This window comes from Mercenaria mercenaria, chromosome 6 (assembly GCF_021730395.1).
Source record: "Mercenaria mercenaria strain notata chromosome 6, MADL_Memer_1, whole genome shotgun sequence".
NCBI classification, from domain to species: domain Eukaryota; kingdom Metazoa; phylum Mollusca; class Bivalvia; order Venerida; family Veneridae; genus Mercenaria; species Mercenaria mercenaria.
The window spans coordinates 44687258-44705277 of record NC_069366.1 but is presented as its reverse complement, the minus strand read 5'-3'; the positions used below and the strand labels follow the sequence as shown (position 1 = coordinate 44705277).

General features: G+C 37.0%; 1 long non-coding RNA gene across 1 annotated transcript; it reads left to right on the top strand.

The window, feature by feature from the left end:
• The first annotated feature begins 6724 nt into the window (after positions 1-6724).
• Positions 6725-16582, top strand: LOC123549061 (uncharacterized). Its single transcript, XR_006685992.2, has 2 exons — positions 6725-6799; positions 15430-16582. It is a non-coding gene; the product is annotated as an uncharacterized LOC123549061 (long non-coding RNA).
• Positions 16583-18020: the final 1438 nt, after the last annotated feature.

Sequence of the window (18020 nt, the reverse complement as noted above, 5' to 3'; positions counted from 1 at the left end):
TAAAGCAACAACAGCACGACCTGTCGTCTCCGCTTAAACAATATGTTTCAGTGATGCATTATGTCTAAAGCAACAACAGCACGACCTGTCGTCTCCGCTTAAACAATATGTTTCAGTGAATGTGATGCATTATGTCTAAAGCAACAACAGCACGACCTGTCGTCTCCGCTTAAACAATATGTTTCAGTGAATGTGATGCATTATGTCTAAAACAACAATGGCACGACCTGTCGTCTCCGCTTAAACAATATGTTTCAGTGAATGTGATGCATTATGTCTAAAACAACAATGGCACGACCTGTGTCCGCTAACAATTTCAGTGATGTGTCATTATGTCTAAAACAACAAGCACGACCTGTCATCTCCGCTTAAACAATATGTTTCAGTGAAAGATTGCTAAGTCAAACAACAGCACGACCTGTCGTCTCCGCTTAAACAATATGTTTCAGTGAATGTGATACATTATGTCTAAAGCAACAACAGCACGACCTGTCCTCTCCGCTTAAACAATGTGTTTTAGTGAATGTGATGCATTATGTCTAAAACAACAACAACAGAATTACCTGTCGTCTCCGCTTAAACAATATGTTTTAGTGAATGTAATGCATTATATCTTAAGCAACAACAGCAGGACCTGTCGTCTCCGCAGAAACAATGTGTTTCTGTGAATGTGATGCATTATGTCTAAAACAACAACAGCATGACCTGTTGTCTCCGCTTAAACAATATGTTTTAGTGAATGTGATGCATTATGTCTAAAGCAACAACAGCACGACCTGTCGTCTCCGCTTAAACAATTGTTTCAGTGAATGGATGCATTTTGTCTAAAAACAACAACAGCAGACCTGTCGTCTCCGCTTAAACAATATGTTTCAGTGAATGTATGCATTATGCTAAAGCAACAACAGCAGACTGTGTCTCGCAAAACATGTTTCGTGAATGTGGCATTATGTCTAAAACAACAACAGCATGACCTGTTGTCTCCGCTTAAACAATATGTTTTAGTGAATGTGATGCATTATATATGAATCAACAACAGCACGACCTGTCGTCTCCGCTTAAACAATATGTTTCAGCGAATGTGGTGCTTTATGTCTGAAGCAACAACAGCACGACCTGTCGTTCTGCTTAACAATATGTTTCTGAGTGATGCATTATGTCTTTTTAAGCAACAACAGCACGACCTGTCGTCTCCGCTTAAACAATATGTTTCAGTGATGCATTATGTCTAAAGCAACAACAGCACGACCTGTCGTCTCCGCTTAAACAATATGTTTCAGTGATGCATTATGTCTAAAGCAACAACAGCACGACCTGTCGTCTCCGCTTAAACAATATGTTTCAGTGATGCATTATGTCTAAAGCAACAACAGCACGACCTGTCGTCTCCGCTTAACAATATGTTTCAAGTGTGCTTATGTCTAAGCAACACAGCACGACTGTCTCTCGCTTAACAATATGTTTCAGTGAATGTGATGCATTATGTCTAAAGCAACAGCAGCACGACCTGTCGTCTCCGCTTAAACAATATGTTTCAATGATGCATTATGTCTAAAGCAATAACAGCACGACCTGTCGTCGTCTCTTAAACAATGTGTATCAGTGAATGTTGTGCATTATGTCTGAAGCAACAACAGCACGACTGTGTCCCGCTAAAAAGTTTCTGATCATTATGTCTAAAGCAACAACACACGACTTGTCTCCGCTAAACAATTTCTGTATATGTATGCATTTTGTTGAAGCAACAACAGCCCACTGTATTACTTAACATTTGAATATATTTATTATTATTTGAACATTACATTGATTCTTTATTGAACTATTTCGAATATTATGGACTCTAGCCTATGGCGACTTTCCGGTTAATTTCGGTGGAAAAGACCCCAGGTGAACCGCCAGACATTATTTCAGGCACAAGCGGGTACTTTGGCGGAGCCATCGGTTAACCGTTAAGCCAAATAAATGACTTCCTCCAATATTAGAATCATAAACTCCAAGCAAAATTTCGAAACAGCATCTTTTAGGGAAAGTGATTTGAAGTTAGCGGCCTTAATCACTAGGTCATGAAGGCCTACAAATATTCTATGTACATCTAGGATGGATTTCATGAAAACAGGTTATAAAAAAAATAATCTTAAATGCGTGTTAGTATATTCTAATATACAAGAACAAAGCGGTTGGTTAGAAATGCTGAGTATTCTGAGCTAGATAATATTGCATTTACACACTGGGTCTATGGTGTTAGAAAGAATCAAAATCTTGAAGAGAGGACATTTCCCGCGCACGGTATATACTTGTTGTAAAACAAACAAAAAATAAGCCATTATAAATGTTGATATTCGTTGAAATAAAGTCGGTAACGAAATTCGTATACACAAAACAGACTTAAGTAACGGAAGGAAGCATCAATACACTCACTGAGATTCTTTAAAATAAATAGGGTATAAAGCCATAATAATATTCAGTTTAACCGAATTAAGGTTAAACTCTTTACTCATTTATACACCATATTCTTTCACGTGACCAGGGAATTCTGGGCCACGTGTCTTTTCGATTCTGAGTTCACTTCAAACAAGGTAGAGTCATTGATACTTTAAACAAAAATTCAAGTTAGTTTAAAAACTTCTTAAGACTTAATATTTTCTTTCAATGATAAATTAATTTAAAATGTCGCTTTTATAGATTTATAAATTTGTACTGATTTAAGGGTAAAATTAAACCAAACATTTCAGAATAATAAAGCCGTTTATCCTATATATCAACCCTATTATCATATTATGGGGAAAAGAAATGTCATTACTACGTGACATCACTATCGTGTGCACTAGAATTTGCACTTCTACAGACTAAATATACCATCAGGTGTATTTGCTTGATATAAATATATCTATGTAGAGAATAAATACAACAAACTGATGTTCAATTATTATCAAATTGAGACATATACCGACCTCATTAAATATCTGATAACACCACTGACTCAAGATTTTGATTAAATGTACTGGTATGTATTTTATGCGAACGTACATCTGTTTAATAAACAAATACGATTTAATTTGTAACGAAAAGAAAATAAAGTCGTTTATCAAATTTCAATGAAAATAAATGTATAATTGTATGACTATCTTGCATCAAAATGCACACTATTACTTTGTATTAAGGTATCCGATCCACAAATAAGCAAGTTTAGTATAACAGTGCTGTAAAAATATATCAAATATTGATGCCTGGTAAGCTCATTGAGCCGCGCCATGTAAAAACCAACATAGTGGGTTTGCGACCAGCATGGATCCAGTCCAGCCTGCGCATCCGCGCAGTCTGGTCAGGATCCATGCTGTTCACTAATGGTTTCTCTAATTACAGTAGGCTTTGAAAGCGAACAGCATGGATCCTGACCAGACTGCGCGGATGCGCAGGCTGGTCTGGATCCATGCTGGTCGCAAACCCACTATGTTGGTTTTCTCATGGCGCGGCTCATATAATTTTGGTATCATATGAAAGTGTATTATTTACTGGAAAAGAAAATTTAAATTACATGACCAAAATATGTTACAGATTTTTTTAAACGGAAACACAGTTATTACAGTGTAAGATTTATCATTTCGCAGTCAAAGAACATGACTGTAGTGATTCATGCATATTAATAACAACATACAAAAACGGCAAAAGCCATGTCATTAAAGTTAGTCTACCAAGTATAGTAATTCGAGCTTTTCCGATCAGCAACTCTTTGATATGGATGGAACTCAACTGAAGAATGTCAACTCTGCAATGCATCTTGGAATTACACCAACTTCCTCGGTTAATGATCGAGAATGCTGAAGTTAATGTAGAAGGAAACATTGTAAAGGCTCATCGCACTCTGTACTGTGTAGTCTTCTAGGAGCAGGATTGGATGGACATAATGGTCTTGATCACGAAACATCTAATAACCCGTATAAAGTGTATGTGTTACCAGTTCTTACGTATGGGCTGGAAATCCTTTTACCATCAAATAAACTTGTTGGTAAACTTGAATTAGTTCATAAGAAAACTGTGAAGCAAATACTGTCACTTCCAGAAATGTCGCAGATTCGACTGTTTATTCTTTCCGGACTCCTACCTATAGAAGCAATCTGCATTTGAAGGCACTGTACTTTCTTAATGATATATACAATCAGACGGAAACAAGTACTGAACGTCAAATACTCGAACGCCAACTTACAGTGTAACTTGGGAAGACTAAATCATGGGCAATTCAAGTACAGGCTCTACTTGTTAAATACAGCCTCGGCGACATACAGACATTACTCGAAAATCCACTAGATAAGAACCAGTGGGAACATGCAGACGAAAATACACTTAACTAATGTGAACAAATGGAAATTAGAAGTTGAACGTTCTGCATTGTCATATTCTACCTTAAAACATATGAATACTGAGTTTGTACCTGGTAAGCTGCATCCGATCTTGCGTGTTGGATGCTTGTCAGTGATGGAAGTTACAAGAATGCCAACGATACTGTGACTGAGACTGATCCTTTAGGATGATGGAGTCCATTCAGCATATGTGTAATAGAATTCCGCTTAAGCCGGTGCTAGGGGCGTGAGAGGTGTTGCATATTTCATTACCTCTCATGAACAGACTCAATCAAACCGAGCCTGCTATTATTCTTCTTGGTTGCATTCTTTGCTTTCAAAGGGTCTTTTTACAGATTTTATTAACTATCACAAAAGTAATCTTTAAGTGCCGTTTGGCGGCTGTAAAAAGTATCCCCGTACTTGGATTCAGTGCTGTTATATTTTCTGGTCCTTTGGGATGAGTCCATTCAACATATCTGTAATAGAATTCCTCTTAAGCCATTGCTGTGGGGTGTGTGTGTGTGGGGGGGGGGGGGGGGGGGGCGTGAGAGGTGTTGCACATTTCATTACCTCTCATGAACAGACTCAATCAAACCGAGTCTGCTATTATTCTTCTTGGTTGCATTCTCTGCTTCCAAAGGATCTTTTTACAGATTTTATTCTCACTGGTACTTAATTATGTTCTGCAGGTAAACAGAAGCAGATTTAATCAGAACGCGATTCCTCCATTGTGCCCATTATGTTCGTTGGAAGATGAAACCCTGGAACATTTCCTCATAAACTGTGCATCATTGCAACATGTTACAGAACCTATCTTATGTGATATTGTTAATATTCTGGAAGAGAATGATGTAGCCACACTCTTCCATAAACCCACTCAAAAATGACTATACAAAAATGTTTCCAAGCTCTTTGTTGGAAGAACAGTTTGTTAAGATGCTAGAATTTCACATAAGAAGACTAATTTACCATCTGCATACATTACGGTATAGACTGTATAAAAGTATGTGCTGATATCTTCTTGGTTGACCACCTGGTAGTTGCATGTGGTCTTTCTCGTAAGAATGAAATAGAACAGATTTGTGTGTGAATTGTAAATTATTGAAAGTGTACGTGTACATAAGTTAGCTGTTCCTGTTATTGAACTGATTATATGTTCACATTAGATTTACTTCGTGTGGTGGATTACCATTTCAACTGCACCCGGCTATGAGAAATCAAGATAAAAAAATACAATTAAAATACACAGCAATTTAAAAGCAATACCACATGCTTATTATAGAGCAGTTTGCATTCAAAGAGTTATTCCTCTCCCTTATATACATTACAGGTCTTAAGTTTTGGGTGGCCATTTTATGGCGTTTAATAACGTGAACAAGATGGATCAGTAAACCTGACTGCTTTGTTTCAATTAATACTGGGCTATTTTAAGGACGAAAATAAGTATTTGGATAGCTCTGCTTCTGCTAGCTGAATGTAAAGCTTGTTTTTAATTTCAGGTGGCAATTTTGAAAATGGCGACCATCTTGATCATGAGTTATTCATATGAGAGATATTTTTCAAATTATTGACTCATAAATCACTACCAAATCAAATATGTACGTACGCCTTTATATACGTAGGTCTAGTAGTTCTAATATGAATAGTCCCCTCTTCCTTTCCTCTCGCCGTTTCTCAAAAGCTTCGTTCCGCTAGATAAAATGGCGACATTAGAACTCAAGAGAGGCATTAGAAAAAGCGAAAAGGAGTAAATTCATGGAGTTGTATTTAATGAAGTGTAACTTTTTCATAATAAGTTAACTCCACGTTTTCTTTTTCTAAAGTAGCGATATATAATTATCTATGTGAATATAAGTCTCTGAAAATCTGATACTCTGGAAAATGTCGAAATTTCTTTATAAAGTAAGTGGATTTTGTATGAAATAAGGCGTAACAGTACTAAAGAACAGGTGCGAGAGCCATCTTGTTTATCCCATAATGGCGGACAGGTTATATACTTACTGATCACTAATTTTCACTTGGAGTGGCCACAAAGGTCTAAATTAAAGCCAATTTTTATTTAAATGTTGTTGTGGATATATATTTTTGTCATTTTGGTAGAAACGATCGGAGAGAAGGATGTATTCGGTGAAGTAAAACTCAATTTTAATACCGTTGAAGTTTTATCAGTGATTCTGCAGTAAGCAAATTCGACAAGGGAGATAATTGACCTCTACTTTTCTCCTTATTTTATATGAGTTTTAGGATGATTCTTTAAAATGTGGCAAGGATTTATACTCTGAAATGGAACTAGATATGTTTGGTAGCTTTGCGAAAATAGTCAAATTTTATATAGAATATAAAGTGATAATATTTAGGTTTGACTGACCATAGAAACAAATTAGTAGTCTTCAACCTAGAAACAAGCGTTTGGACACTCAGACGTTTTAGAATAAAATAAAATATACGGTTTTAACTTAGTAAGTTGGTTTAAATGCCACCAAAAATGTTATCTTCATAACTAAAAACAGAAGTTTCATGTATCTCTTATTCTCAAATATATCATACCAGTATTGGTGTCTGTGAATTTCCAAATGTCACAAGTTTCCGCGAACGCAGGGTCTTGATTGACCTTGCCAATAACCGAGTTTGTAACTTGTTGCGGGCATTTGCACAGACACTTGGTGGTCAGAACCTGTCCCCCCTCCCAATCCGCCCCTGCCAATCTTCATCCAATATATTTTCGCTTTTTAAATCAAGGCAGTGGCTACGATTACGGTACCGTAATCCTAGCCTCTGGTTCTAGGATTACGGAAGTTCCGTATTCCTAGACAACCCTATGAGGATAGGCTAGGATTACGGAAGTATTTAAGAGGCATCAAATACATGTATATGTTAGGACATGCATAAATGACGTTGTAAAATTACTTATTTCACTATAATTTTGTGCTATCGATCCGCTGTTTTGGGTTAGTATAATCTTAATGGTGGCACGCGGAAATATTATAGAATTATCTATGTTTCATATATACCTGCAATTTTTGTCATCAAATCAACACAAATGGTCTTTAATAACATACAATATGGTTATAAATAAAAAAAATCAAAGTATAGAATATATTTTTTTAAACCTAACTTTTACCCTCATATTTCTATAATATTTCCTTAATATAGCGTTTAAGATTATACTAACCCAAAATGGCGGTTAGATAACAATATAAGGCAGGCATCAAAAATCGCTATTTTAATAAAGTGAAATAAGAAGTTTACAACATCATTTATGCATGTCCTAACATATTTTTGATGTCTCTTAAATACTTCCGTAATCCTAGCCTATCCTCATAGGGTTGTCTAGGAATACAGAACTTCCGTAATCCTAGCCACTGCCTTAAATCAAACTGAGCACATGTCTCGATCATATACTCGACATCACTAATCTCGCGTCATCACTAATTTCGCGGTATTTGAGTTTCGCTACCTGCGTGGTGTTTACATGTCAAAGTTTGTGACCTATTTTACGCATGCTAGCGAAAAAACGATCTTCCCTGCAGTTATCATGCTAAATATCTGATAATATTTATTAAAAGCGTATTTTTGCACAGCTATTGCAAAAAAATCAAAAATATCCATAAATTAAGCAAATATTTGCAATGTTTACAAGTTTGTCTACCATCCGTTCGGCATTTGTCCTCATTAATTATACAAATTAAGTCCCGCCCATAGGTTAGAGAACACGAAATTTACGCAACATACCCAGCAAGGCAAAAAATGAATGAAATATCAGTATTAGGTGAAACATCAAAACGTCTAAACTTGACGGGATTTTAAGAGGGACGAGGGGATGGGGGCCTCGCGACCATCCCCTCAAAATACACCTATGATACTTAGCAGTGAATTGGAACATGTTAGATAAGTATCAGATAGAAAATATTCAGTAATAGTACAATTCTTAGGCTCCGAAACATTATGACCACGCCCGCGACCTTGTGGTTTACTTGCAAAATATCTGGTATGTCCACTGCCTAGAGAATAATTTCGGTTGTACCATTATAAACGGATGATATAAAACATTCAAGTTGGCGTTTAATGACTTTTGAGTGTTCCCGTTAGTTTAACTTTGATAACTTTTCAATGTTTGAGCAATATTTAGTGTTTTTTAACCTTTGATAGTTTGATTGACACAATTGTTGACCTATACCGCGAAATTAGTGATGTGACGTCACATGATGACAATGGCTGACTATTGTTGTTCTAAGTACACATTGATGTTTCTTTGATGATATCTGATTTATTTTCACACAGTAATTGATGCATATGACATGAAATATTACGGTAAAGAAAAGAAATACTCTGTTGTGTTGTTTCTTATTTCATGTCGTTACCTCAAATGTTAAGTACCGCGACATTACAGATGAACGGTATACAACAACTTCTGTTACCATTTCAATATGTTTAAAAAATCTCCCATATGCTATCAATGCTCAGAAAAACTAAAGACAACTTACTCCGAGCGTTTTCAACACAAACTAGCTTGTCCAAGGAATAGGAGAATAGATCCCATCTTGATGTCAAATTTACTACACAGAGCCGGGACACAGACAATATCGTAAGTGGTTAAAATAAAAATACTCGCCCATGACGTCAACTGCCGCGGTGGCCGAGAGAGTACAGACGCTGGTTCTGTGAGCTTATTTTTGGGCAGGGCCGCGGGTTCGCTCCGCACTATGGGCGATCATTTTTTTCCCTTTTTTAGGTATTTTTAGCTCACCTGTCACAAAGTGACAAGGTGAGCTTTTGTGATCGCGCGGTGTCCGTCGTCCGTCCGTGCGTGCGTCCGTAAACTTTTGCTTGTGACCACTCTAGAGGTCACATTTTTCATGGGATCTTTATGAAAGTTGGTCAGAATGTTTATCTTGATGATATCTAGGTCAAGTTCGAAACTGGGTCACGTGCCTTCAAAAACTAGGTCAGTAGGTCTAAAAATAGAAAAACCTTGTGACCTCTCTAGAGGCCATATATTACACAAGATATTCATGAAAATTGGTCAGATTGTTCACCTTGATGATATCTAGGTCAAGTTCGAAACTGGGTCACGTGCCTTCAAAAACTAGGTCAGTAGGTCTAAAAATAGAAAAACCTTGTGACCTCTCTAGAGGCCATATATTTCATAAGATCTTCATGAAAATTGGTCAGAACGTTCACCTTGATGATATCTAGGTCAAGTTCGAAACTGGGTCACGTGCCATCAAAAACTAGGTCAGTAGGTCAAATAATAGAAAAACCTTGTGACCTCTATAAAGGCCATATTTTTCATGGGATCTGTATGAAAGTTGGTCTGAATGTTCGTCTTGATGATATCTAGGTCAAGTTCGAAACTGGGTCACGTGCGGTCAAAAACTAGGTCAGTAGGTCTAAAAATAGAAAAACCTTGTGACCTCTCTAGAGGCCATATATTTCATGAGATCTTCATGAAAATTGGTCAGAATGTTCACCTTGATGATATCTAGGTCAAGTTTGAAAGTGGGTCACGTGCCATCAAAAACTAGGTCAGTAGGTCAAATAATAGAAAAACCTTTTGACCTCTCTAGAGGCCATATTTTTTATGGGATCTGTATGAAAATTGGTCTGAATGTTCATCTTGATGAAATCTAGGTCAAGTTCGAAACTGGGTCACGTGCCTTCAAAAACTAGGTCAGTAGGTCAAATAATAGAAAAACCTTGCTAATTCTCTAAAGGCCATATTTTTCATGGGATCTGTATGAAAATTGGTCTGAATGTTCATCTTGATGATATCTAGGTCAAGTTCGAAACAGGGTCATGTGCGGTCAAAAACTAGGTCAGTAGATCTAAAAATAGAAAAACCTTGTGACCTCTCTAGAGGCCATACTTGTGAATGGATCTCCATAAAAATTGGTCAGAATGTTCACCTTGATGATATCTAGGTCAAATTTGAAACTGGGTCACGTGCCTTAAAAAAACTAGGTCAGTAGGTCAAATAATAAAAAAACCTTGTGACCTCTCTAGAGGCCATACTTTTCATGGGATCTGTATGAAAGTTGGTCTAAATGTTCATCTTGATGATATCTAGGTCATGTTTGAAACTGGGTCAACTGCGGTCAAAAACTAGGTCAGTAGGTCTAAAATTATTAAAATATTTTGACTTCTCTAGAGGCCATATTTTTCAATGGATCTTTATGAAAATTGATCTGAATTTTCACCTTGATGATATCTAGGTCAGTTTCGAAACTGGGTCACGTGCAGTCAAAATCTAGGCCAGTAGGTATAAAAATTGAAAAACCTTGTGACCTCTCTAGAGGCCATATTTTTCATGAGATCTTCATGAAAATTAGTGAGAATGTTCACCTTGATGATATCTAGATAAAGTTCAAAACAGGGTCACATACCTTCGAAAACTAGGTCAATAGGTCAAATAATAGAAAAACCTTGTGACCTCTCTAGAGACCATATTTTTCAATGGATCTTCATGAAAATTGGTCAGAATTTTTATCTTGATAATATCTAGGTCAAGTTCAAAACTGGGTCATATGAGCTCAAAAACTAGGTCACTATGTCAAATAATAGAAAAAACGACGTCATACTCAAAACTGGGTCATGTGGGAAGAGGTGAGCGATTCAGGACCATCATGGTCCTCTTGTTTTTTTATATCTTGAGAATATATTGTTTAAAAAGAAAATGAAAATATTATATTAGAAAAAGAAAAAAAAGAATGCCCGAAGCGCGGAGCGAACCCGTGGCCCTGCCCAAAATAGTTCTTTCAAATCCAGCGTCTGTACTATCTCGACCATCGCGACTGTTAACTTTCTAAGCAAGTATTTTTATTTTAACCGCTAACGATGTCGTCTGTGTCCCGGCTCTGCGTAGTAAATTTGACTGCGCAACATCAAGCTGGGATTTATTCTCCTATTCCTTGGACAAGAAAATCGTGTTTACATTGCGAAGTAAGTTGTCTTTAGTTTTTTTGAGCATTGATAGAGTATGGGAATTTTTCAAACATGTTGAAATGGTAACGGAAGTCGTTGGATGATCAAGACCTGTGCTCAGTTTGTTTTAAAAAACAAAAATGTATTGACTTGAAGGTTGTCAGGGGCGGCATGGGAGGGGGACGGGTGCTGACCCCCAAGTGTCTGTGGGCATTTGGCCATATTTGGCACATTTTTTGGGTCAATAATGATAATGTCTATGATAAGGAAATATACAGAGCCCAAAAATATATCCAGCGCTCATTTCTTTAGACGTTCTTGGGCTTATTTGGATGGCCCTTACTTGTTCGGCTTATTTGGATAGGTTATTTTATAATCTGATTTTGGTAGTTGCCATTCCTCTAAGCCTTAGCCATATCTGCATTTTACAGTTAGGAAAACAAAGACATTCAAAAATCTAGGGCTGTCATCGATAGAAATGATATCGATCAAAGATATTTTTTTGTCGATCGGTTGTCGATTACCATGTTCAAAAATCAATATTTTACAGAGAGAAAAAACTATCCAGATAAACACTCAGACCCTCAAAAACAGTTAAGTTCACAAAGTTGTAAATTTAGATAAATGTAAAAAGAGAAGTGAAGGCAAAAAAAATGAAAGATTTTTTTAATTTTTATTTATTTCTTTTATTTCATAAATACAAATACAACACAATCAAACAGAAATATGAAAAGTAGGCATTAAAACTAAAAATAGCATTTACAGGAAGGTATATAGTATGCATATGAACAAATAGGTTGTTAATCTAACTTAATAATCGATATATCGATGTATCGTCGATATTTGTCTTCTGATATATATCAGTATCGTCGATATGCCTAAGACCCAGTCAATGACAGCCCTACAAAAATCCAAAACAGTCATAATTAGATATTGGTCCAATAAATTAAGATTTAAACATAAATATTCATGTAGAAGCTTGAAATGAGTTGAATATAAACACATACGTTTAAATGAGAGACTTCAGATCTTTAGAAAAATGTTGAGAACTGGTGCTAGGGATCCCAACCTTGGTTTCAATAGAAGCGGACCAAAGATTGGCAGTGTGTTGGGCTATGTCCGACTGGCCGCACCTCCAGTGTCACTGACATGCTAAACAGTTTAAAATGGCGCAGGCTAGATCTCTGGCGCATTGACGCCCTACTCTGTCTTAGTATAAAATCACAAATCAACTAGTTGCAAACCTTATGGAAGATTATCTCATCCCCCTAACAACGAAGGCAATCATGCCATTATCATCCACTGTCTTACAGCTAGGTTATAATCTCTGCAACCACTGACTATATATGCAGAGTTCTGCCAATGTTTTCAGCACAACGGGCCCGTGGCCCATCTACCCTGAAAACATGGGCCATTCTGAAATTTTTGGGGCCATACAAATTTTACATTTAAACAACTCACCTATAATCACTACCTGTATTGTCTTTCTGTCACCATTACTAATTTAATCATAACTGAGCCACGTAAGTTCCATTTGTCAGACGTTTTACTAGACTTTTTATGCCCCCGAAGGGAGGCATATAGTTTTTGAACCGTCTGTCATTCTGTCAGTCTGTCCGCAATTTTCGTGTCTGGTCCATATCTTTGTCATCGATGGATGGATTTTCAAATAACTTGGCATGAATGTGTACCACAGTAAGACGACGTGTGGCGCGCAAGACCCAGGTCTGTAGCTCAAAGGTCAAGGTCACACTTAGACATTAAAGGTCATTTTTCATGATAGTGCATTCGTGTCCGGTCCATATCTTTGTCATTCATGCATGGATTTTAAAATTATTGGGCATGAATGTGTACCACAGTAAGACGACGTGTCGCGCGCAAGACCCAGGTCCGTAGGTCAAAGGTCCTAAACTCTAACATCGGCCATAACTATTCATTCAAAGTGCCATCGGGGGCATGTGTCATCCTATGGAGACAGCTCTTGTTACCACTGTTTTCGGGCTCGGAACATGATTTACTCAAATTACTGGACTGTGTGGGGGTCAGATCACTCTGTGATTCTGAGGTCGTTGTTAAATGTTCAGTGGTATCTTTTGTTGAAGTGCTTTTGTTCGATTTACCATTGTTATTTGTATCTTTCCTCGGCATAACTAAAATCTTCATTCATTTTCTTAGGGGCAGGAGGACTGAAAAAGTCGTGCAAATTTACTTTTCATTGCGATGCGGTCACCATTTTGGCACAGTGATGCTGTAACTCTTGAACCCCTTGAAGGATTTCAAAGAAACTTGACACAAATGTTCAACACATCGAGACAACATGCAGAGTTCTGGGTGGCTCGCTGAAAGGTCAAGGTCACACTTAGGGGTCAAAGGTCATATGACTTTGTTTCGTGTCCACTCTCTAACTCTTGAACTGCTTGAAGGATTTTAAAGAAACTTGGCACAAATGTTCACCACATCTAGATGACATGCAGGACACATGTTCTAGATTGCTCTCTTCAAGGTCAAGGTCACACTTAGGGGTCAAAGGTCAGATGACTTTGTTTCGTGTCCGCTCTGTAACTCTTGAACTGCTTGAAGGATTTTAAAGAAACTTGGCACAAATGTTCACCACATCAACATGACGTGCAGAGCGCATGTTTTGGATGGCTCCCTTCAAGGTCAAGGTCACATTTAGGGGTCAAAGTTCATACCTGAACCCCTTGAAGGATTTCAAAGAAACTTCACATAAATGTTTACCACATGGAGACAACGTGCAGAACGCATGTCCTGGATGGCATGCTTCAAGGTCAAGGTCACACTTAGGGGTCAAAGGTTATATCTTCAGGCTTAATTTGCTCCACATTGCGGTGCTTTTGTTTATTGGATTATTTAAGTGACAATCAATAATAATTTTAGACTGGTAAATTTAGCACTTTCAGAGAAACTTTCAGAAAAGTGATATGATTTCATTCAAATTAAAAGTACAAAACTTAACTACCGGTAAAAGCAATTGATTATTGGACAATCATTAAGCAGGTGATTAGGTATTTCAGTCTTTTACAGACAAACTGGTTGACTGAGATAGTTTTGAAATTTCTCATACATACACAACCAGCATATGAACAGCATTTACTAAGAAAATTAACTGTATTACAAAATATCTCTTTATGGATGGTTTTCAAAATAATGAGGCAAATGGTGACCTAGGGGTTTAAAATTCAGACTTACTTCTGTTGATAGCAAATACCTCAAATTATGAGGAAATTTCTTCAAATTACTAGGTCAATTTCTTCCCCCGCCTGACAGGTCAAGTACCGGCTAGAGGGGGGGGGGGGGGGGGGGGGGGGGAAGAACTGACCGGTCAGTTTCTTTTCTTTTCCCCACCTGAAAGGTCAAGTTCTGGCTAGGGGGAAAGAACTGACTGCATGCTCAATTTCTTCCCCCACCTAACAGAGCAAGTACTAGCTATTTCCCCACCAACAAGTCAAGTACTGGCTAGGGGGGAAAGAACTGACTGGTCAATTTATTCTCCCCACCCAACAGGTCAAATACAAAACTGACTGGTCAATTTACTTCCCCCACCTTACTGGTCAAGTACTGGCTAGGTAGGAAAAGAACTGACCAGCAGTAATTTCCTTACCTTAGAAGAGATTGAAACAGGAAAAAGGCCATCAATTAAAAAAAATATAACAGAAATTAAAATAAATTCATTTAAAAACATTTCTTTAATTTACACAAAATATGAAATATATTTCTTATTTTATATGAAATTTAAATGAAAACCGACTATCGGAAATAAAAAAACAGGTTAGTTAAGAATAACCAAGAATAACCAGTTTTAATTCACTAACAGGGGAAATAATTGACAAGGGGAAAAAGAATTGACTAGTTAGTTTCACTCCCCCCCCCCCCCCCCATAAGCATGATCAATAGTAACCAGTTGCAATTGAGGGGGGTGGGGGAGGAAATTGACTTGGTGGTGGGGTGAAAGAACTGACCAGACCAGTCAGTTCTTTCCCCCGGGGAAGAAACTAACTAGTCAGTTTTTTCCCCGGGGAAAAAATTGACTGGGGAAAAAACTGACCGATACACAGGTATTATCAATGAAAAAAAGTGGGTTTTAAATGACTGCTCTTTATTATTAGACAGTTTCTTTATCTTTAAAATAAATTCTTTCCATTTACAGAAAGATGAATCACCTTACAAGACTTCTAAGAAATCTGCATGTTTTACCAGTGAAAGGACAATTTACCTCCCCTAGTTGCAGTTTTATTTCAAGAGGATTTACCTCTCTTACTTGCAGTTCAAAAGGAACATGTGCTGTGAGCTCAGTTTTGACAGTAAAACCTTTAGAAGTGCAGCCTTACAGGAATTACAAAGCGAAACGAGTGTTGAAGAAGCGCTGTGCTGGTTGTTACTTTGAAAGGCGTTTTGGACGTTTATATGTAGAATGCACTTTGAAACCAAGACATAAACAGATGCAGTTAGTTTCTGGAATGGGTCTTTATAGAGATGATTATTCTACTAAGAATTGGAGAAGATCTGTTCACTGGCAGTATAGAACCAACGGAAAACTACATAAATGGGGAGATAACTCTGAATTTTCAAGGTTTAACTGGCTAGAGGGAAGATTAGGGAAAGACATTTGATATTTTTAATGTCATATGGAAGAGTTGGAAAGAGACATTGTCACTTTTGGTATCATGCATTATAAGAAGATAAGAAAATGTATTGATTTTTTCATGTCATAAAGAAGAGATGGAAAAGAGACATTTGACCCCTTTGGTATCATATAGGAAATTTATAGGAAAATACATTGATATTCCTGATGTCGTGTAGCTATACTGTAAAATTGTTTAATTTTGAAATTGGTATCAACAGACACTTAAGCTTTTTAAATGCTATTTTGCATACATTTAAACTCTTTTTCATAGCTGAATTTTAAAAAGAAAGACGGGTTTATATACTTTGTTATGTGAAAATATTTTTCTATTTAAATATGTTACCCAATCAAAAGCTTTCAAGACTGATTTAATGATGGCATCTAAAGAACAAGTAACTACATGTAATGGCTTTTAGGATTTCTGTATAATCTATTTAATGTAAAATTGCTTAGGATATCAAAGTTAAGGCACCAAAGAGCAGTTGTCAGAATTTATCAGGACGACAGTGGAGAAAAATTTAGACAGGAGTCAAATTTGTGTGGAAATTGTCAATGTATATGGAGTACTAAATGTAATTGTTTTCATTCATTTTTTCATTGATGATCAGCATGAATTTATGATAGTATGAAAAATTAAGAATAAATTTAAAATATAAATGAAGTAACAGAATTCCAATCCAATTGCTACAGTTGTTAATTAGTCCAGTGTCTGTTTGTCAGTCAGTCAAACTTGGTCCATGCTCATTTTCATGTCCTGTCATTAATAGCAATCCATCAAGAGATTTTAATGTTACTTTGCACATTTAAGTAAAATGTCCCCCATGTGAAAGACCACATACCATGCTCCACTGTCATACCCTTAGCTCAAACGTTAAGGTCAATGTTGGAGGTCAAAGGTCATCAGGACTTTTTCCTGTTCTGCATCATAACTCGACCATCTGTCTAGGAATTGTAACATTACATGGCATAAATGTTCCCCATAATGAGATGACATGTGCAAAACACCCAGACTACCAGATCAGATGTTCAGGTTAAACTTTTAGGTCAAAGATTTCACATAGTTATTCTTGTCCAGTCGGTAACTGCCAAGCATGGATAAATGTTCAAATAACTCTGCGCAAACATTCAATACAAACTCAGTGATGTATCATGTGCAACACAAAGTTTGCTAGTTCGGATACCAAGGTAACGCTCAGCTGGAGGACAAAAGCTAAATGTCTGTTTTATGCCTGTTCCGTAACTTTGCCATCCATCAAGGGATTTTTATTGTGTCTGACTCCCCACCCCGCCCTTTAATCAGTTTTGGGAGCGTATAGATTTGGTCTTGTCCATGCATCCATATGTGCATCTGTCTGTCTGTCCATCTTTCCAAAGTGCCTAGCTAGAATGTATTTGATATAAATTGATGAAACCTTGCATGAGTCTTTATCATGATATAAACTTGCGCACCTTTAATTTTTCATCTGGCTCCGTCCATTATTCCAAGAGTTATGTCCCTGAAATAGTCAAAAACACACATTTTCGCCTTGTGAGGCGCCTAGCCCATAAAGTATCAAATAGATTGATGAAATCTTTCATGAGTCTTAATCATGATTTGAATCAGGCACCTGACTCCACCCCCTATTTCCAGAGTTATGGCCTCTGAAATAGTAAAAAATGCAAATTTTCATCTTGTGACACGCCTTGCTTAAAAAGTATTTCATGTAAATTGATGAAACATTGCATGAGTCTTTATCGTGATATGAACTTGCGCACCTCCTATTTTTTCATCTGGCTCTGCCCCTATTTCCAGAGTTATGGCCCCTGAAATATTCAAAAATTCACATTTTCACCTTGTGATGCACAAAAAGTATTTGATATAAATTGATGAAAACTTGCACGAGTCTTTATCATGAAATAAACTTGCACACATCTTATTTTTCATCAGGCTGCATCCCATATTTTTAAAATTACGGTCCCTGAAATTGTCAAATAATTATACACATTTTCACCTAATGACATGCCTAGCTCAAAAAGTGTTTGATGAAAATTTATGAAACCTTGCATGAGTCTTGATCTTGATGTGACCTTGCACACTTGGCATTCTTCATGAGAATCTCGGTGCTTTTTACAGA